Consider the following 21,493-nt stretch of genomic DNA (forward strand, 5'->3'; position numbering starts at 1 on the left):
AGTGTGTGCATTTTGCATTTGACAACTCCTTAACCACATGCTTGGAATAAAAAATTCTGAATTAAGAAGTCACTGAATTTGAAGTTCAATTATTTAGAGCAGATTTAGGAACAGCTGCAATGTCATTTTGTTGTTTATATTGAACAGTGATGTGCTGGGAGTGATCTGTTGGGGCTTTCTGGGAGCTTCTTGTTAAAATCATGTTGCACAATTCAAGAGACTGTTGGGATGACTTCCTTGCCAGAGGTAGCTTACCCAAGAGCTCATAAAAATGCTTTCTGGGGCTCTGGAATAGATCCCATTGCACCAAAGGACAGGTATTTAAAAAAAAGAAAAAACAGGATTAGACTTCTGGATTCCTGTACAAGGTCGACAAATGATACAAGCTGAACGTTGCACCTTACTATCAACACACTCCAGATAGTTTTCAGGAGTAATGTATAAACATTTCCAGCAAATGCACTTAATGAAGTTGGTTTGCCAAGTGGTGTTTTCTCCCTCTTTGTTTATACTTGTGAGAAAGCATTTCTATTTATGAATGTGAAAATAAATGAAAGTATTTTGCTGCTTCCTATAACAATTGCAGTGGTTAGCACAGGCTGAAGACAATTCGTGCGAGCTCTTTTGTTAAGAATACTGGTTTCACATCACTGATTGTGGGCTCCAGGGATATTCAGACTTTTTAGAGAGAAAAGTGTCTTCAGCAATACTATAAAGGAGAAACAATACATCACTTTCTTTTATGCATTATAACAATCTGCCAATACTGGCATCCATTCATTCTTTGTCCTCCATTTAGTTCTCTAAGCCTGTCTGTGTGCATTAACCTCTTGGAGTAATGTATTTTTAATTTTATGGCATACTCTTAATTTAATCTATACTCAAATTACTAACGCTGCTGTGTAGCTCAGTTATTTCTATTTGTTATTTGGGGCATTGTTTGTATAATTTAGCTTCCAGTACATATGTAACAGACTTTTTAAAACAGGATCTTGCAATAATATACTGAAGTATTTGGTCTTTCAAAGGACTTGATGCCTATTGTTTCAGTTATATCTTTTGCTGGATCAATAACTGAGTAATAACAATGGCAAGTGTCTAAAATGAATTGAACAAAGTAAATTGTGCCCTAGGCTCCGATTCAGCAGAGAACTTTGGGGAAATTACTGATGGCTTACATGAATCTGTGGTCTGAGGGAAAACTAAGCCTGCTGTTCAAGAGACAGTAGATTTGTGGTGTGGAAAAAAAAATACTGCTGTTCTGTGCCATGCTTTAATGTAGCAAGGTTATGGATGAAACAACAGATTAGACAGAGGGGAGCCTATTGGGCAGATTCATTTTACAGCATAGACAGGACCTAACAATTCCTGCCAGAGCAGGATGTAGCACAGTTTGAGAACAAGTTTCTGTTTTAACCATGTCAGGGTACAGATGTGTTGTGGCTGCATCCCACCACACATAGTCTATTTACAATCTAAGGCAGCTATAGCATGGCTTTGCAATACTTAATATAGCATGGTTCTTTCTTATCTACAATAGAGAGGAAAAATGTGTTAGCATCTTGCTAGCAATAAACATTTCAACACAGCCCTGGCTTTCTATCAGCTTATATAGCCACCATCACTAGTACGAGTTTTTAAATATTCATTAATTGAAAATTGTATAAAAGTGTTTGTCAGATTAGAGTACAAGGAAGGATAGTCAATCCCAGAGTCTAATGTAAACAAGGCTTTGATCATCATATAATATTTGGAGAAAAGTATGTTCTCAGAATCAGTACCTAGAAGAGCAGGTTAACAATAAAAACCCATCATTAAAAATATGAGCAGGAAAAGGATGTCATTATTTCCTTAAATACAATGCCAATATTCCTTGTACTTAAGTTTGCCTTTCCCTCCCCCACTCATGTTACTTGGTCACCACAAAGAAAGTCTATCATCTATTTATGTAATCAGTCAAGCTACCATCACTGCAATATCTGAACACCTTGAATAGGTTTTGGTTAAAAAACAAAAAAACCCTGCAAGTCTCCCTCCTCCTTTTTAAATATTTCCCAGCCTGTAGGAGAAATAGCTTGATACATTTATAGGGTTTTCTGTTTAATTAAAATGTGTAGAATTTAGAGAGAAAACTAACTCAAATCAATCAGTTTGGCATTTAGTGCTGACTGGTAAAGTTATTAATATGTATTACTGTTTTATTAGTAGGAGTGAAAGTTCACCCTCTAGGCAATATGAGATCAGGACTCTGTTGTGCTAGGCACTGGACAACACTTAAGAGTCCCTACCCCAAATATCTTGTAATCTAAATAGACCAGACAGACAAAAAGCAGGAGACTAAATACATCTGTGCTCATTCTGAAGTCTTCTGGGAGCAGGGTGACCAGATAGCAAGTGTGAAAAAAAAAATCAGGATGGAGTGGGGGCTAATAGGTGCCTATATAAGACAAAGCCCCAAATATCAGCACTGTCCCTATAAAGTCAGGACATCTGGTCACCTATCTGGGAGTGAGTTCCATAATCTAGGTCCAGATGCTGTGGAAGTTCTGTCTCCCACCCACAAGTAACCTCCTACTGGTTGACAGTTACATTGCACTGATGGATCGTAGCTGTTGTATGTGAAAGAGAAAGTCAGTCTTTGAGGAATCCAGGGCCAGTCCAATGGATGACTGAGCTAGGTTCTGTATTCAATAAGGTGCTAGCTTTGAAAGTGGAGCACTGGAATGAAGTGTTCATGGTGACCAGTGCTGGCACTCAGGGAGACTGCTACATTTTATACCAGTTGGAGTTTTTTCCAGGATACATGGCTTTGCTATTGTACTAAAATTATTTAAGTGCTTACTGTATTGGAATATGTCCTGCAGATTTAAACTCCTTCTCACTCTAGCGAAATTGGGAAACAGAATTTAGAGGCAAACAAACTTAGATTTAGACAAAAAAGGTTTTAGTGTAACCTGGGACGCTATCAAGTGTGCACTTATTTGTACTCTGATGGCATATGAGGACAGGATGGACTTGCCCACAAACTTCAAATGAACTTACAATTGATAGGATCAGAAACTGGAGGGAGGGGAGGGGAGGAGTGATTGGAACCCTTATTCCTTCCTAGTGATGGTGGGCGAGTTGGGTTTTCTGACAGTCCCTCCATGGGAGAAGGTGGAACTAGAGGGAAAAGAAAGAAGTGTAGCCATAGTGTATCTGAAGCAGCACAGAAAACATTATCTGGGCCAAGACTGAGGAGAGCGCTATTGCTGTGGTGGATCCAAGGCCAAGGAAATAGCTGCTACTGCTAGGAAAGAGGAATTTAAAAATTGAGGTCACTTAATTAAGAACTTTATTGAACTGCATTTAAATCAGCAAAGCTTCGAGACTGGCATCCTAGGGAGGCATGGTTCCCCCCACCCTTCCCTACTACTTTGTTAGTTCAGATGTACCAAGGGTTGTATTGCATACAAAAATGTGATTATGGGGATCAGCTCAGCGAGGCAGTCAGTCCACAGGTAGGTGTGGTAAGAATCCATACAGTGGATGGAGGGAATGCAGAAAGGAGACATATGAAAGCCAGGTGACTGTTGAAATTGTAGTTGAAAAGAAAGGACTCAAGCTGATTAGAGAAATACTTGGAGGATTAATTCCCACTCATGTGAGGCTGGTAGGAGAGCAAAAAAGGAGACCAATAAGTGCCACCTCCAACTGATTTGAAAAGATGGCATAAAACAGAATGAGTCTTAATAGAAAAGTTTCTTTTATGGGGTAGAGATCTGGCTCAATGCCCAATGAGAGAGGAACAAATTGATCAGCTGACATTGTTGCTGAGCAATTACCATAAATCTGTTGCTATCTGTAGGTACCTCCCATACACTCTCGAATGTAGCACAAATTAAAACATCCAGCAATACATGGGCAAAAATGTGCCTCGTAAGCAACGTTAGTTTGCAAAGACTGTGCTCGGGGGTACTGAATCTGGGGAGAACCACCAGCAAAACAGAAATATATTAAAAAGTAAGTGAAACCTTTGAAACTGCTCCTTTTCCTTTCTTGTCAGTGTGGTCTCCAAGGCAAGAGATATAAAAGCACTTTAAAGGATAATTGTGGGGAGGGGGATCTATTCGTACTTACTCCTCCCCCTACGTTTTGACACCTCTAAAAAAGCCAGACATTTCCAAGTGTCACTTGAGAATCCATCCAACTAGTCCCTCTCCCCTTTCATAGCCTCTGACATGAAATCACTGAAATGAAATCACTTAAAAATGCTCTTTTCAGTCTCTGTTTTCCTACTCCATCTTCTCTGCTCCTGTCATAATTTCACTGGTCTGGCTACAGGCTCGCTTCTTCCTTGAAATAGATTGCATGTGGAATGACAACATGACTACATCATGCTGTTCTTGTGTGTGTGTGTGTGTGTGTGTGTGTGTGTGTGTGTGTGTGTGTGTGTGTGTGTGTGTGTGTGTGTGATATATTGGTCCTCTCCACACTACAGTTAGTTTCTATTCTAGTAACAACCATTTTAAAATATGGTTGTTGGTGCAATGGTGGCTAATAAGTGATTTCAACAAACATGGAATAGGGTTTCTTTTCGGAGAACAGTATAAGAACGTGCTGTGGAACTGTGCTATACATTATATACCAGTGTCTTCACTGGCCCTCTTGCCTTTAAAGCTTCCCACCCTTGCTATCAGTTGGAATGTTTGCACACCTAAACAGCTGTAGACACAGATGTAGATAATTTTCAATGAAGTAGCTGTGTGCATCCAGTTTCCCTTTTCCCTCACTGCTCAATTGAAATTAGAGCAGAGTAGGGACAGCATGATTCATATTTAAGGAATCTTCACAGAAGCCAGCAAACAGGAGCGATCAGCTAAAATAAGCAAATTGATGGACAGCAAAGAGCAAATATCAATCATTTAAAAAAACGGAAGGCCCAGGAGAACATGTTCTGAAACCCTCCCAGAAAATAGTACTTCGAGCTCAGAAAGCAATGCCCCAAAGGAAGATCCTAGTTACAAACACCTGACACATGACAAAGGAAAGAGACAAAGCAGACATACTGTAATAGGGAGGAATTCAGTGTTGGGGACTTAAAATGTGGCCGGGGAAAACAACAAGTGAAATCTAAATTACGACACAAACCAAGTTCAGAAAAATAAATACAACTCAACACCCCTTGGAGAGCCTTGGCTAATGTTGAAAAGAAAATTGAAATGAACATTTAAGGTGGTGATGAAATGTATGTTCAGGTAACATTTTCAGTTCAGTGGATCTTTGATTTTGCAGCTAGACCTGGAAGGTGTATACTTCTTTTTCCAGCTAGGAGAGTAAAATGAAATTTACCTCCTATGTAGTGCTTTACATTTTCATAATGCAAAACGAATATTAACTAGTGGATCTTGGGCTGTTCTTATGAAGCGGCCTCCCCATTCCTACCAGTCCTAGGGGTGCCAAGCTGTCAGTCTCCAAGGGAACTAGCAGATGTAGAGGAGAGTTTCTGTTCTCCAGGGACAGCTGGCCAAATTCAAGCCCTTGTAACTCCATTAATGTGGTAAGTCTCAGGTAAGTGTGTAAGAATGTATGTTCTAAGACTATAGGAAATGCTGGATGAAGCTGAAAGCAATGGAGAGAAAAATATGAAGAGGAAATAAAATGTTCAGAGATTACTCTTGGGCAACCATTAATTTAGGTTTACCAACTAGCAACACGTGCACTTGGAATGAGAAAGATCAAGAATGAGACAGATGATCAAGAAAGAGGCACAAAAACAAGTCAAGGGTAAAAAGTAGAGGCTCAGATAGAAAGAAAAGTATTTGGTTCATAGAGAGACATAATAGAAGGGGAGAGGGTGAGGAATGAAAGGGTAGCTACACAAAAGCTTTAAATAAATAGAGCTCAATCCTGCAGCCTTGAGTAAGAGTATTTTACCTGTTAATTGTTTTCTGTGAACTTGATTTCCACCAGTGCAGACTGATGGAAAAAACTTTATGCAGCTCCCAGACAAGTGCTAGCCAATGAATGTTATTACTTTATATAATCATCAATAGTGCCTCAAACCCCCAGTGACAATCATAACTCATTCTATTGGGCATTGTGTACGTGTACACACACACCCCTCTGCCCTGGCTCTTTTACAATCAAAGTAGACAAGATGGAAAAGCTCATTTGCACAGCCTTCAGCCAGCCAAGTTCAATTCTCTGCCCCTCTTCCCTCCCCCCCCACCATTTCAGAGAGGTAGCACTGGCCGTCTCAGATTGCCCAGACAGGGGACACTATGTCTGCACTACAAGCTAGGGATGTGTAATTACCCTATTCACATACACATTCCCTCTCTTGATGAGAGCTAGTGAGCGTATCACACCTCTAGTTCACAGTGTAGACATACCCTGAATCATTGGGTTTTCTAGGGACCAAATGGCCAGCAGTTCTGCAGAAAAGGACCTAAGGGTTACAGTGGAAGAGAAGCTGGATATGAGTCAACAGTGTGTCCTTGTTGCCAAGAATGCATTTTGGGTTGTATAAGTAGGGGCATTGCCAGCAGATCCAGGGATGTGATCATTCCCCTCTATTCGACATTGGTGAGGCCTCATCTGGAGTACTGTGTTCAGTTTTGGGCCCCACACTACAAGGAGGATGTAGAAAAATTGGAAAGAGGCCAGCGGAGGGCAACAAAAATGATTAGGGGGCTGGAGCACATCACTTATGAGGAGAGGCTGATGGAACTGGGATTGTTTAGTCTGCAGAAGAGAAGAATGAGGGGGGATGTGATAGCTGCTTTGAACTACCTGAAAGAGGGTTCCAAAGAGGATGGATCTAGACTGTTCTCAGTGATGCCTGATGACAGAACAAGGAGTAATGGTCTCAAGTTGCAGTGGGGGAGGTTTAGGTTGGATATTAGGAAAATCCTTTTTCACTAGGAGGGTGGTGAAGCATGGAATGGGTTACCTAGGGAGGTGGTGGAATCTCCTTCCTTAGAGGTTTTTAAGGTCAGGCTTGACAAAGCCCTGGCTGGGATGATTTAGTTGGGGATTGGTCCTGCTTTGAGCAGGGGGTTGGACTAGATGACCTCCTGAGGTCCCTTCCAACCCTGATATTCTATGATTCTAGGGTTTTCATGCTGACATTTTCTACCTTTCCTGTTCCTAACAGGTGCTCTTCACACACAACTCCATGTGACGACAAGAAAGAGTTGCAGGTATTGAGCATATCACAGGATCAGCCCCATAATGAATAGGCACAGGAAGATGGGAATATTGAAGATAGATGGAACACATCTAAGAATATTTGATTTTATAGAAAGCTGTAGTGAATTCACATGACAGATTCCCCAAGTGGCAATATATTCTGGATCTTTGCATACCACTGACTGTATTAAAGATCTACTTGCTCCAATTTAAAAAGATACTTACAGGGACTCCATTGGATTGGGGAATTCTAGACAGACACTTGTGTTGGGATTTGCATGCTGTATTTTCAATTGTCAGAGGATTAGTTTGTGTCTAACCTCTAGGAATAATCTGAAGGGTCTGGGCCTATTTGTCCGCCCACTGAATTCTGTTTCATTGTGGATTTTGCAAGTGAGGATGGTGGAATGTGAGGATATGAATGCTCACTTTAGCACCTACATAATTGCAAGATCCAAAAACAGTAAGCTGTAGGCTTGAAATAAGTGTTATATTGCTCTGCATGTAAATAACAGTGTCACTAATTATGCAGTAAGAAAGCTATCATGTTTGAGTTCGCTGTCAGAATACTCCTGAAGGAATTTTGCATAATTTTTTTAAAAAAATTCTGCACACAATATTTTAAAATTCTGCAAATGTTATTGGTCACTAACTAAATGTGGAGGCTCCAACATGGCAGTGGGGAGCACAGGCCACTGGCTTCACAGAGGTGGGAGATCACCCTGCAGCCCCCCACCCCACTCTCTCAGGAACACTGACTCAGTGTTGAGGCTGCACCTGACCCTAATACAGTGCAAGGGCCAGGCCTGCCCCAGAAACGCACCAGGACCCTGCCCTTCCATGCTAGGTGCATCAAGATCGCAAGCGAGGGACACACACACACACACACACACACCCTTAGCTCCCAATCCAGATGAGGAGCAAGCAAGCTCAGCCCATTAGGATCCAAGTGTGAAGGGGGATTCAGGTGTGGGGGGGCGGGGGGAAGGTTTGGCATGGGGAAATCTGGGTGCAGGCAGCTCAGTGGGGATCTGGATGCATAGGGGATATCTGGATGCACAGGGGCTCATTGTGGGGGTATCGGATGCAATGGGGAATGGGATTCTCCAGGGAGTCCAGGTGAATGTGCTTGGGGCTCATCACAGTAGTCCAGGTGCAGGGGTGGTGGGGCTCATCAGGGTGGGGGTGGTCTGTGTGCAGGAGGAGAGGCTGGATGCAGGGGGAAGGGTTTTGGTGCCAGGGCTTGGGGGGTTCTGGTTGGGGGGGGGAAGGCTCGGCTCGTGGGGGGGTGGATGCACAGGGTTGAGTGTATGGGGAAGTAGCTCCCCACACAGTGACTCCATCCCTCCAGCAACTGAGGAGCCCTGGGGACAGAAAGCAGGGCTTCTTTCAGCCAGGGAGAGGCTTCTGGGGGTGGGTCTGGCCTGGCCTGGCCCTGGCCCCTCCTTGCAGGGGAAGAAGGAGTCCCATCCTCCCCTGCCTCCAGACCAGGCAGGACTAGCAGCTGAGCCTGGCACGGAGTAGGAACCACCAGCTGGAGTGTCCCCAGACCCCCTGCAGTGATTTACCTCTCCACCAGCTGCTCCAGGTGCCTGAAACATGCCCTTGTCACTGAGGAGGGACACGTGACTTCTCTTGCAGCTTCCCTATCAGAAGTCATTTTTCTCCAGGGAAGCAAAGAAATCTGCAAGGGACAAATTCTGCATACACGCAGTGGCGCAAGATTTCCCCAAGAGTAATAGGAGTCATTTGTTTCAGCACCAATTATGGAAGAGTGCATAATGGGTAGCTGTGAATAGATTGATTAGTAAATTCCTTAATCCAAAGCTGCAGAAGGGAAAGCCATATATTTTCTAATTTTTGAAAACCTACATTGTACTGCTAGGAAAGATGATCAGTTCCTGCACAGCAATCACAGACTTATTAACTTTATTTTAGCATAGACAGCATACTGTAGATCTATTCACAGAGCTCCTAGAAGGAAGATGCATCCTAACTAAAGTCATTATTCTTCATAGTGATAAAAGCAGCTTTTTCTTGGCACATATCAAGCAGCTGCACTAATTCATGTGTTCTGGAGGCTATTCAGATTTGGCAAGGAACCCTTTAATCAGCTGCATTAGAAACAAAACACATGAACATGCCCTGCAAAATCTAGCTTTGCTGTGGCAAATTCATTACAAAATACTAGTGTATTTATTGTACAAGTTTCTGCCATGGTTTAGAACTGCTTTGGACTCCTCGCAGTGGTGGTAATCATGGTGCACATGACTGCAATCAGACAGCCGGAGTACGCACTACATCTCCCTTTGCCAGCTTGGCCTGCTTCACCCTGAGGAGATTCACTGGGAAGATAGCAGACAATCTCTCTTTAGAGCCTCATGACACCTCAACTAGCAGGGGCTATGTAGGGCATGTGCTGAATTAACTTATCCCTGTCTGCTCTGGCCTCAACTTTGCCCCTCAGCTACCACCACCCACTTTTGGGCCTGCACTGCCTTTGTGCTATTGCATCCCTTTCTTAAGCCCTTCTGCCTGCACAAGCCTAGGGATTAATCCTATCTTCTGTGTCATGAAATCACCCCTGCTAAGTATTGCATCACCACATACATCTTAAACTATTGTGCATAACTCACATGTTATGACACAGAACAGCCCGTGGCTTCCAAGTTAACTAGTTAAAGAAGGCTCCGCATTGCCATAAAATGAACTAAGCTCTGCAGTTTAGTTCTAATCAGTGTCTGTGTTCACTTTTCTGACTTTTGTCCAGCTGCACTCTCCACATCTTACCTACCATTCCTGGGGTCCCCCTTCTCCTGTTAACTCTGCTCTAAAAAGTGCATCTTCATGCCTGGTTCTCCAAATAACCCAACCCACCCCAGCTGCATCTCCATTTTCTCACATTCCATCTGGCCCGTTGTGTTCCACCCAAGTTTGTCTTGCATGTTCCAAAATAAATATCCAGTGTGAAAGCAGGTGTGGGATCCAGGAGAGAGAGAGAGAAAGTAACACGGAGAAGCCTCCCAATTACTGAGCACCCAGGGCCGGCTCCAGACCCCAGCGCGCCAAGCGCGCGCTTGGGATGGCATTTTGCTGGCAGGCGGCTCCGGCGGACCTTCCGCAGTCATGCCTGCGGGAGGTCCACCGGAGCCGCGGGACAGGTGGACCTGCCGCAGGCATGACTGCGGAGGGTTCGCTGGTCCCGCGGCTCGGGTGGACCTCCCACAGGCATGACTGCGGAAGGTCCACCGGAGCCGCCTGCCACCCTCCTAGCGCACCCTCCGCAGGCACGTCTGCAAGAGGTCCCCTGGAGCCGCGGGACCGGCAGCGCGCCCCATGTGGAATGCTGCCGTGCTTGGGGTGGCCAATTTCCTAGAGCCGCCCCTGTGAGCACCAAAGACCTGATCTCAAACCAGAGGGGATTTTTTCTACTCACTATTAAGTTCAATGGGCTTTGGAACAAGCCCCAAGTTCCCCTTCACTCTTTCAAGGACTTCTGTAAAGCCACTTAGAGGTGCAGGAACAATTTGTATAGTCGGGGTGCTGAGATCCACTGAACCAAACTGTAAACCCTGTATAGAATGGAAACCACTTCAAGCCAGGGGGTGCGGCAGCACCCCTAGATCCAGCACCTATGAAGCCACTTCTACAAAGCTTTCCATGCACTTCTCTGTCCTGTAATATACTGTATGTGCCTTATGGTTGCAAGCCCTTCACAGGTTTTATTTTTTGAATACATGTACCTACCTGTACATCTCTGGCACTATACAAATAACACCTTCCTAGTCTCTTTGCCTCTTTCTATCAACTAATATTTTATTAAAATCATTTCCCTATTTGATTTTCACTTATCCAATATTACCTATGACCAGATACGTGTTCTATGAAACACAACAAGGCTGGCTGATAGATATTTGCTGAATTTCACAGTAAGTGAATGCTCAGAGTAATTTCAGCTGTATACATGGTAATGATCTGTCTTTACCCTAATTAGCAAAGCTCAGCAAGAACTTGTGAGAAAGAAATTGTAGAAGCATCAAAGTAAAAAAAGAAAAAAGAAATCAAGGTTAAACAGCTGATTTTTTTTTTTTGCCTATGGGAAAATTTTTGGTCATGTAACTTATAAGTGTGCCAGTCTAACTTTAGTTAGGTATTAAAATGGACAACTCTGAAATCGGGATTGTAAGGAGAAGTCCCCAGATGGTAGCAACTTTCAGTGCTTACTAAACCAGGCTAGATTCAAATAGGTGACATAGGAATTAAATGCACCATGCACGGTTACCAACCCCTGAGACCTCTCATTTTCAAACGGTTCAATTTTGAAGTTTGGTTTAAGGTCCCCAACAATTTCAGTGAGTGTTTCTATAATTATAAAACCCCAGGGAGTGCAGATTTCTTTCTGACACAGCCCTAACTACCAACTGTACATATGTAGTACTGTAACATTAAAAACCACTACTCAGAATAAACCAGTCCAGAGATTGACAATGCTATTTTAAGCAGTGCTGACAGTAATTTGATCAGAGGATCTGGGTCGCTTATCCAAGCAGATTAATCATATTTGGTGTCTTTCGGTGTTTATTATGTGTCCTCTTAAATATTCACTCTGATATCTGGCCTTTATTTCAATAGTTAAAAGTTTCAGCTCTTCCATGAATCTTCTGAACTCATGTCAAGCAGTAACAGACATGCAGTTCCTGTGTTAGTGCCTGTGCCGTCATTCCTATATTTGTAAAGTGTCAGTTTCCATCGCTGCCATTTGTTCTTGCAGCTTCTGACTGTAACCAGATCCAAGTCTGCCGTATTTGGTGTTCCACAGCTACACCTCAAATCGGTGACTCGTTTTAAATATAACCCCCAAATAAGTAGCTGCAGAGGCTTCCCAGGCTCTAGAGCACATATGAATGCTCCAGTGTATGTGTCTGTTTCAAAGGGTTGTATTGACTGGCTTGATTTTCAAAAATAAGTTAAGGGCTACGGTATGCCTCTGAGGTACAGCTCCACTGAGAACGTGGTGTAGGTGCACTCATCCAGCAGGAGCTCCCAGAGGCATTTCGCCTGATGCAGGTACAATGACTCCTGGAGCACCAGGGAGCACTGGGGAATGTGGTGCCAGTGCCACCCTTTGCCAGGGTGTACACTATGCCTTCCTCTCCATGCAGGTCTAGTATGGAGAGCACACAGGAGGAGCAGGTTGGGCCATAGCTATCCCCTACCCGCTTAGTTTGGGAAAGCTAGAGTTGAAGTTTGAAATTTAGCTTTGGGGGGGCTCTAGTACTTTGGGAACCCCGGTCAAGCCCAGACACTGAAAAGGTTACTAGGGTGGGATGGGGGACTCCTGGCAGGTCTCCTTCCTAACTCCATGATCTTGCACAGAGCTGGGCACAATTTAGACCCACATTTTTAAACTCTCAAATCAGACTTTCAGCATCACAAAAATCAAACTCTAACACGGACAAGGGGCTCCCACTACAGTCACCTTAACAATTTATTGCATAACCTTCCATCCATACAATAATCCATAGAATTAGATTGGTTTCCTTGAATTTAGTGGAGGTTCTTTTCTGTAGTTATGCATTCATTACAGTTATCTGGCTATGAACTGGGCTCCTGCTCCCTTTAAATCAAAGGCAAAACTCCAATTGATAGCAATGGAAGCAGGATCAGGCCCAGAATCTTTGCACATTTGATCCCATGTGAAATATTTGGTGGCATAAATTCATCATTATAGGTCCGATCAAGCACAGAGTTAAGCAGTGCTGAGGGCCCACCCCAGAAAAAACTAAGTATTTCTAATTTACATACCAAGCAAATCCTGAATTTAAAGGCCAAGGACAATGTAGCTAGGCAAACGCTTGTTTGTGCACACAAATGCAGTGAGCACAAACAAGTGTAGTGATTGTATGCACAATTGCTAGCATCTACCATTTTTCACATGCAAAATTAGTCCATTTTTTGAGCCTTTGGGCCCAACAATACTTAATAATGCTTCTCTGCACCTGAGGTACGAAGAGCCTTTTAGCCATAGATGTTAAAGCCCTTTGCAAAAATGGGTAGCATTCTGCAATGTCTTCGGTGGGGAGACTGAAGCAAAGGACTGTGACTCACCCAGAGTCAGAGAAAGGTGGGCAGAGTGGGAAATAGAAACAGGCATCCTAATTCCCACTCCACTATTCTAACCACTAGGAAGCACTGCTAGCTCAATCTGTTAGCCAAAGTGAGGGCAGTGGACATCCAAGTTTAAGATACTTCAGTTGTATTTTTAGCAATTAAAATTACGTCACAAAATAAGTGTGACCCAAAATGCACTTCAAAGTCCCCTTTCCCCCTATTATATTCATTGCTTCCAGTATGGCAAACTCTATAAATAGACTTTACCTGACCCTTGTCTGTGATTCTCCCATGCTGAGACAGCAGAATGGAAGCAAAGCTTTTATGAGTATGGGAAAATGAACTAGACAATGGATTTACTTTGCTACCATGATGACGTTCCAAATGGCCATGGGATGAAGCACAGTGACAATGAAGAAGTCCTATATCACCGTGGACTTGTTACCCTGACATCAGAAACAAGATTTGATGCATAGGAATGCTAAGTGTGCAAGGACAAGATTTTTTTTGAGCAGCATATAGGCTAGTATGTATGTGCATCATTGCCCCCTAATGCATGGAATCTGTTCAAATGAGACAGTCCCCAGACCGTTCACAGCTGTAATCTTCCTTTTGAGATGCTCAAGCAGAAGGGGGCCTTGTGCTTTTGGGCAGGAGGATGTGGAGCTTCCAGAAAGATGCCCAACACCATAAAACTTTTAACACTTCACAAAAATTCCAAACTTTGTTCCTTGCTCAATTTGTGCTTTTAATATGATTTGTATTGCACACCATATGATATTACTGTTAAGACAAGTTCTGAAGAGCAAGATTTAAAAAAAAAAAATTGTTCCATGCCAAGGGATGAAACAGCAAGCCTCTTACCCACTGAAGACCAAGTAAAACACACTGGCAAATCATTTGTCTTAGGATTCCATTTTACTCAATATAGGTTCTTATACCACCCACCTCACTGAAGAATCTAAGCTCTTTCCAGAAATACTCTAACATGATAAACATCTCGCATGGGTGGTTCATTCTCTCTCATCCTCTCCCTGAGGCGAGGGGAGTACTTGTGTATGCAGTGGAGCATTTTGATTTGGTAGGGGTATTGTTAAATAAATAGCCTTTTAAGAATTTGGCCACAAAATTATTACACAAAGAGCCATGGAAATAGATGCAGAATGTTCCAGGGTCTAAGTTAATCACATATGGTTGACAGCCAGTGGCAGTTTGCTTTAATTGTAGGTTATTAGCTGTAAATAGTCTGCTTACATACCAGTTCTATTTTAATTTCTCCATGGCCATACTATCAGAATACAGGTTTTCCTCAATAATTCATACCCCATTCATCCAAAATTCCCTGTTATGCAATAGTGTCACATCTACTGCTACTATCCTATAAATACCATGAACATCCAAAATTATTTGACATCCTTTATAATATTTGAAGATGAACTATAAGGCTACATGCTATTTATGCACTTCGGTTATTTTATTTTTGAAAAACTTTCTAAACTATAAATCACAGACTAGCCTGAACTCATTTACTATAATCATTTGCCATCCAGTGGGTAGTCTGATGCTGAAAATTGAGATTTGGGGCCAAACTCTGCTGACTTTCAGTGATGTCATTTGTGTGACTATCACATTTTAGAATGTGATTTTCTGAATGTTGACTACTTGCAAGTGTATAACTAGCCTATATTACTCGCAACCTGGGAACTAACTGATATAAGTAAACTTCCATAGTTAAAATGTTGAGAGTCATTTTTCATGGAGGATTTGCCCAAGATGAAAATCAGTAGTGTAGATGTGGATTGGTACAAAAGTGGGTTTGGTAAAGGCTTAGAACAATGTGCCAGAATCATCTCAAATAACATTTATGCAAAAATCTGCAAATATGTCCCATCTGATCTCAAGCACTTATTCTCAGTTCTGAAGATTGACAGCATTGGGTATGACAATTCAGTCTCTTTGGGCAAGATTGGGAAATGAAATGAATGTCCATTTCAATAAGAAGCAGTGGAAAATAATTTTGGATTTCATAAGTTGGGTGGCTGACAGCAAAACTTTAATGCAATTTCAAATCTGGCAGAGAACAGATTGGGCCCCCTCACGTTACGAAGTGTGAACTTAGTGAGGATGATCTTTCCTGAAGTTTAGTTTAGGCCAGGTAGGATCCTCCTTACTGAAGTCCAACCAGAGGCACTGCCCAGCCAAATGGTGCCAGGGGAGTCAGTTCGAATATGGTGGAGAGCAGGGGAGTCCGCTGAGAATTAGACTCCTGGCACCACCAACTTATACACAGTGTGGGTAAGACAAAGGGTAGAGACTCCCCCCACCAATGGAGACCCCAGGTCCCTGTGGGAGGTGGGGGAACGAGTGGGAACTGGAACAGGGTTCCTGCTGGAGGAGGGGAGAGAGGACACCAAGAAATAACCAAATTGATGCCACTGCTAGTCACTTAGATACTTTTGTGAATCTAGGCCTTTGGTTCCATAAATTAGGTTTCTCTCATGTTCGGCTTTGTTATATACAACCCATATTTCTGCTCTGCTTACTCATTGAAATTTACAAGCTGATGAACAAACCCATCCAGAAGTGAACCTGAACTACTAAGTACAACCGTTCAAATGTATGCAATCCAGAGAAAACACCAAGAACAATATATAAGTGCATATTGAGGCATGAAAAACAAAGGATGACATGCTGCCTGCTACCTGCACTTGAAAATTAAACACAGGTTCAACCAGTCAGCAGCAATTAATATCTAGCCACAGATGGGCAGCCTAGCAGACACCGTCAGCAGTTTTTACTAACATTTCTCAGAGGAATACTCAGCCTTGAGATAACATGCCAAATTCAAGCCAAGGCCAAGCTCTCCAAAAGACAAACTATGTACGTCAAGTCTGAGTTTGGGCTGTGATACATCAACAGCTCCAAGGCTCTTTCCCTAGGATAAGACTATGCAAACAGGCAAATCATTGTATAAGAATCACAGGTTTGGGGGGAAAATGAATAGCTTTCGGAGCAGACACTCAACATTTAGTATTTTCACAAAGATGTTAAAGTATAAAATACTTTTCTAAATTAGTAAACTTGTACGTAAAGGACTAAATTATGCCCTGGGTGCCTCCATGCATGGTAGAACTGGGCTACAGATCAGCTGCACAGCAGCTATGACTCCTTCAGTCATCCAGGCACTACATAATAATGCAGAGCGGCACCGCCTTTGCCAAGAGTGTATTTCTTGGGCAGTATACCTGTGCCTTGCATTTGCCCCTTTCAGAAGCACCCATAGGGACCCTAGAAAGGAGCAGGAACTATACTCATCAGGATTCTGGTTAGTCCTGCATAGAAGAGAAAGATGTAGGGAGAAGCTCCTCATAACTTTTCCTGCCCCCACACACAGATCTATGAAGTGGCTGGCCAGGTTCTGACCCAACATTTTGCAATTTTTTTAAAAGACTGTAACTCACAATATTATTACAGACATTTGATGCAGTGCCATGTCAAAGACTAATATATAGGGTTTAGGAATTCAGCATTGAGTGGCTTGGTAATGGGAGTCAGAGTCTGGTGATATGCTGCCTGCTACCTGCACTTGAAATTAAACACAGGTTCAGCCAGTCAGCAGCAATGGGGTACTGATGGGTGAACAGCGACGTGCCCCACAGATAACAAATATGAAGAAAATTCAGTTTGTGTTCATCAAGAAAAAAGGTAATTCCATACCTGCCCACTTCATCCAACAAGAAGCAGTAGAATTGAAGTTTGGCTAAGTGTATATTATTAGCATAAATTTGGGAGCACAGAACTTTTTAGTTCTGAAGTCCATAACAGATTAACTAATTCTGCTGCTCCCCTGCAGAACAAGCCATTTAATTCTGCTTCCCAGCACAAAAAGACTCACGCCCAACATAAGACTCCCCACACACCCATTTGAATCTGCTTCACCACACACACACACAGTTCTGCCCCCACACATATATTTTATTCTTCTCCCTGACACCCCCTGCCCCTTCTCGAGCATTGATTCAGCATTATGTCAAGACTTTAAAATGGTACTTTCTTAAAGATAAACCTGTATGTGTGGGGATTCCTCTGAAAATCTGTGTGATGGGCCTAAGGGTGCTTCTGAATCAAAACCCCAGATCTGAACAGTACCTTCTCCCTTGAAACATGGGAAAGATTGCTATCAGGAGATGCTCTACTCACCACTGGAGCACATCCTTCCGTCTGTGATGGGGGATTAGAGCTGCCATTCTGACACCCTTTCCTGCAGGTGCTCACTTTGTCACTCTCAGGACACACTGGTTCTCTCATCATGGCTTGTGGCCTTGAGCCAGGTGTTTGTAATTGTCCCCTGCTGGGATGGATGGACTGACATCTCTCTGTACCAGCCATCCCAGCCAGTCTTCCAGTTCACTGCCCCTCAGTGTTGCTACTTCCCCCATAGCTGATAGAAGAACCCAGACCCCCCTCTTCTCCAGGTTCCAGACCAGGGACCCTACAATAGCAGCTAAGGTCTGCACTATCTGCCCCACTACTGTTTGGCTACACTGCTTCCTACATTGCCTCTCTGACTCCTTCTCCACCTTCCTTGCCCTTCTCTCCAGGCCAAGCTTCCCTCTTTCTCTAGCCCCACAAAAGGCAACTACAGCCCTCCTCCTGGCTTTTATACAAGCCCTGCCTGTTCCTGTCCAGGTGAGCTTCATCCTTTCATTAGTCCTCCTCCCTCCAAACCCCAAGTAAAGTTCAAACCCTCTAAAGGCAGAAATGCCAGGGATTCCAAGAAGTCTTCTAGGGACTTCGCTACTGCTCATGTATTACAGTGATAGAGGGCAATATAAAACTCAGATTAGAAGAACAAATGAGCTTTCTGACATGTCTACAAGACATCTTTATACAAGAATAGGAATTCATAGAAGCTGTATGATACATTAGCACACAAAGACTCAAGAAATGGGTCTGCTAGAATTTCCTTTGGAAGACTATTACATGGGCTAATAGCTTGGAGCTCAAGAAACAATTGCCAAGGGTCAGCAATAAGTTTTCTTTTGTTTCATTTCATCTCCCCCCCATTATACCTCCTCCAACCCAGCCCCCCACACACACACACAAAGTCTTCTCCTTTTCTGTCATTAACCCTCTTGTAGATGGCTGCCATTTACAAAGCTTTGTTTAAATTTTATAATGCAAAGTAACAAACTTATTTTCTGTGAAAAGCCCATTCTTGTTTATTTTAGTCCCTCTCCTCCCCTTCCCTTTCTTTATCGGGGTGATTATTAATACAGCGTGTCCTGGACAACATCCAGCATAGCAAAGTGGTGGTCAGAAATGATGATCTCTTACATCTTCAGTTAAAATTAGAGCTGTGATAAATTAGAGTTGATGATAATCATTCCAAAATAAATGAAATCAGAAGGATTTATTTTCTAGTGCATTATTTGGAATACCATTTTCTCTCTTATATAGAATATCCTGATTCAGGCTTTAAAGACTATGTGTTATTACTGAAGGTTGTATTAGAATAGCACCGGCTCAAGGTTTTATTATTTCCCATTTGATTTTAAGAGTAATTTATTTTCCAAAGTGTTTGGTGCCCTTCTTTTTTAAAAGGCCTTTCCAGAGCACTTGTGATTTCCTTTGCATAGTTTCTGCTTCATTGTTCTAATTTAATAAAAACATAGCAAAATGCAGAGCGCAGACTCTTTCTGCCTAATGATGGACTCCGATTTGTTTGTGCTTCTTGTTAGAGATTTTCCTAATTATACAGCATTTTTCAGTGGCAGCTGAAAAAAAAATAAGTGAGCAGCTGGTTTAGAGGCACAGTCTATTACCGTATTACTGGAGCTGTGGAAAAAATGTTACACTCACAGCAAGATTGGTCTAATCAGAAGTAGCAGGGAAAAAAAACATTTTGTGCTAAGGGAGTAGTTTTAACTTTAAGCCCAAAATCCTAGCATTGCCAATGAAAAGCCATTTTCAGGTTATCCAATATCACTAGAGGAGGCCACCCATAATCACAGCACAATAATTTACAAATGATTTTTTTGCAGGCCAGAATGTTTATGAGGTGGGGAATTATAGGGGAGAAGTGTTCAGCAGAGGATGTATACAGAATGAGAAAAGAAAAAGGACTGTGGGATAAGAGATGAACCTTGAAGGGATTTAAAAGGGACTGCAACCCCCCTCAACTTTCTGTAACAAGAAAAGGCAAAGAGAATCAAATGGACTAGAGCAGCAGTATCTTTATTGTCCATCATACACATTATTTCTCCCATGCTGCCATAACAAACTTAAGCCAAGGCGTTAAAAAAAAGTTTGCAGTAATATTCCACCTTATCTTTCCAAAAGAGGCTTCAGATATTCTCTTTAAACCCTGAAAAAAAGCTTCATATTTAAATAGGATGTAAATCTAATCTTGAAATCAGCAATTCAGGCCAGGACAAAACTCAGATGAGGTTGCACAGAACCTAGAATCATTGTGGAATAACGGTCACTGCTTCCAGCTTTGAACATCAGGAGATAGTGGGGTTCATTAATTACCCAAGCTTATGTTAGCAGTACTCTTATTGCTCATTTTATATTTACACAAATACTTACCGTGTGATCTTAGCAATTGTGACCTAGTAGCACAATGTCTTCTTTGCCTCTTGAGGTTTTCCTATTTTCAAAGGTTACTGATTGTAAAGCAGCAGAGTTGTCTTGCAACTTATCAGTAAATAATAACACCTTAAAACCAGTTAAACTAGAACTAAATCTATTAATGGGTGTGATGTTTTAAAACGTATAACTGCACATATAGTAAACAGGTAAAACACATTAATTTATATAAGGTGTGCACTATATGAAGGCTGCCAACTTCCTTGTATTTTTCTTCTCTAGAATCTATGCTAGGGATACCAAAAGTAGACATTTACGTTCATGGAAAGGTCAGCATTGTTCTTTACCTCAGCACAGCGCAATACTTGTTGCATAAGTTTCCTAATTGCCAACAGACCAATAGCTTTGAAATAGTAGTTTAATGTAAAGCCTTCAATTGTGTGATCTTCTCACACTACACGTTGCAATAGACAGTGTTTATGATCTCTTTGGCTTTCTTTTTGTTTCAAAGACCAGACATTCCCACAGGCTCTAGGGCTAGTGCCATCTCTTAATCAGGTGAGGATTTGATTTTAAAAATCTCTTTTAATCTAGTGTAGGCCTCGTTTTATTGTTCTTTCAATGCTTTAACTGATTTTAAGGTGTCTTCTTCTTTATATAGAGTGTATAAATGTAATGCACTTCTCAGCCATGTTGTTTACTGAAAAATGTTATATAAAAATGATTGCAGTTGGAGCCAACGACAGTAGTCTGCTTATGACTTTATTTACAGCCGTCTCACTACCTACTTAGGAATCCTTGGATTCTCTTTTTAATCCATAAATCAGTTAATCCATAACACAGCCAAGTTACAAAGCTATATACAGCAGAACTGCACATGTTTAGTGGGCTCTGTCCTGCCAGGTGCTCAATGCCCTTCACTGCCGTTAACTTTAATGGGAGGTGCAACCTCAGCGCCTCACAGAAGATGCTCAGGACATCACAATTCAGACCCATTAGTGGGATACCTGAAACCATGTGAAAAAGTGCCCAGTTTAGGGCTTCTTCAACCCCAATCTATCCAGCTTCATACAGTTCTAGTAAACTGTCCATGCAAAGTCTGATTCATTCTCCTGGTGGGACCCAAGGCTCTCAGCCTGGTGGCAGAAAGTCCACCCAGAGTGGGCTGTACAGAGATGAAAGTCTCCTACAGTTGGTCCTCCTTCAACTGTAGGAGACTTTCATCTCTGTACAGCCCACTCTGGGTGGACTTTCTGCCACCAGGCTGAGAGCCTTGGGTCCCTGCTGGGGGCAAAAGCTGGCTGGGTCTCTGCTGGGGGCAGAAGCTGGCTGGCAAAGCCCCAAAGAAAGAAATGAAAAGTGGATTGGGGCAGATCAGGGATTCAGTTCATCACCGGAGTTTCCCAGGATGGATGTCAGGGAGGTGCTCCTTGCCTCTTCCAACCAATCACAGCTCAGCTTGCTGTCGGCCATGCCAAAGGTCATGCTATAGAGCCCTCTTATTGGCCAGGAGGGAAGGAATTGCACCCACCCTAGCTCCTCCCCTCACCCAGCTTGAGAGCCATTCACACTTGCCTTTCCCTTCAGCATGGTCTTCCCTCCCCTCCTCATGCTTGTG

General features: G+C 42.6%; 1 protein-coding gene across 1 annotated transcript in view; it reads right to left on the reverse strand.

Moving 5' to 3' along the window:
- Nucleotides 1–17,895, reverse strand: part of P2RY1 (purinergic receptor P2Y1) — a 78,281-nt gene extending 60,386 nt beyond the window's left edge. The window contains exon 1 of the mRNA XM_039489498.1: nt 17,485–17,895. The gene's annotated coding sequence lies outside the window, so the exon portion shown is untranslated. The remainder of the gene's footprint in view (nt 1–17,484) is intronic.
- Nucleotides 17,896–21,493: the final 3,598 nt, after the last annotated feature.

Source organism: Mauremys reevesii, linkage group 9, assembly GCF_016161935.1.
Source record: "Mauremys reevesii isolate NIE-2019 linkage group 9, ASM1616193v1, whole genome shotgun sequence".
In the NCBI taxonomy this organism is placed as follows: domain Eukaryota; kingdom Metazoa; phylum Chordata; order Testudines; family Geoemydidae; genus Mauremys; species Mauremys reevesii.